Here is a 1,551-nt window from a genome sequence, read left to right on the forward strand (position 1 = left end):
CTACCTGATGTTCAAATTAAGGCAGAGTAACTTGAACACGTTAAGCGAACCACATTCATAGCTTCCTTCAGCCCAGATAGAGGTTAAAAAAATTACTGGCTGCAAAGTCAAGATATGATAGACTGTCACATAAAATGCAAAAACCAACACAGTACTTACTTAAAAAAAAAAAAAAAAGGCTTTTCCCCTTCCAATAAAACAACTTTACAAAGTTAATTGTGTTAGCGCTCGAAAGACTTCTATTTTGTAAAAAGTCTGTTGAGGTTTGTAGGAGCTGATGTTGCTTATGAGACATCTGAGCAGCATAGCTCAATAAGCAGGAATTTGTTAATTTATCTAAGTGACAGCATTTCAGAAGCGGGCCTGCAGTAAACACGCCACGTGTAAGAAACTGTTCGAGCAGTTTTTCTTTGCGGTCTCCTTATGACCCCCTTTATGTTGATGCTCTCACCGTAACACAGTTCACTTACTTAGTGTGAAGTCTCCAGTTTGGCAGCACGTGCTCCAACTGCGACTGTTTAGGAAACATTTTCATTTCGTGTAATTAGATTTTGATTTTTAAGGTGGGCGGAGTGGGGTTTTTTTAAATAAAAACATTTAAGAACGCTAGTAGAAGACTATAACTGCTTTATGCTCTCGATACGCAGGTACTTCTTGAATCTAGTGGCTTAGTCATCATAGGCTATGTCAAAATACCTGCAGCTATCCTAGAGAGATAATTGCACCAGTCTTGCTGGCATCTTACCCCTCTTTTTTTTTTTTTTTTTTAATGCCAATTCCCTCGCCCTCTTCTTTTTGTTTTAGCCCCAGAAAGAGCTTCCTTGTTTTCTCCTGTGCCTGAAGCCAAATCAACAACATTAAAAGGTTTTTTTAATAGGGATTATTCTTAGTGGACCTTGATTTTAGCTAACAGTAAGTCAGAACCAATATTGCCGCTTCCCCCAAGAGCCTGTCCCTACAGTCTCCATTTGCTTACTCAAGAGGTAAGAGCAGACATTTAACACCTGTGCCTGCACCCATTTGCAGTTCCAATCAGCAGCTCTTCCAACAGAGCACAGTGCTGCCTCCGAACCCACAGACAGAATTCCTCTGGGGTGTAACCACATCTGGAGCTCCAGGAGCACACCCCAGGCACTCGAGCCACTAGTGGAGCATGTGGGACCAAACCGGAGCTAGTCCAACACCTCAAAAATACATTCATGTGGACATCAGGTCCTCAGGACCAGCAAATTGGCACCACAGCTCTGCTCCTACCGCACAGCACCAAGTGCTAGCACAGGCGTAACCTGCAACAGACCCCCTCCCGCAGCACCCTCGGCTCCTGATTCCTAATCAGCACCCAGCTCCCACCCAAACCGCAGCAGCAGCAAAACAGAATCCGCCTGATACCACTACAGGGTTTTTGCCAGAGAAAAAAAGTTCAGATGCCTTCAACTCTTTTTCAGCGTGCTTATGGAGAGGTTCTTCTGATCGGCTTATGGAATTCAGTTCAAAAGAAACACAAATCTCTCACCATCGGCCAAAATTTTCTACCAGCAAGTCAACACCTGA

This window comes from Egretta garzetta, unplaced genomic scaffold, assembly GCF_000687185.1.
Source record: "Egretta garzetta isolate BGI_Z169 unplaced genomic scaffold, ASM68718v1 scaffold32, whole genome shotgun sequence".
NCBI classification, from domain to species: domain Eukaryota; kingdom Metazoa; phylum Chordata; class Aves; order Pelecaniformes; family Ardeidae; genus Egretta; species Egretta garzetta.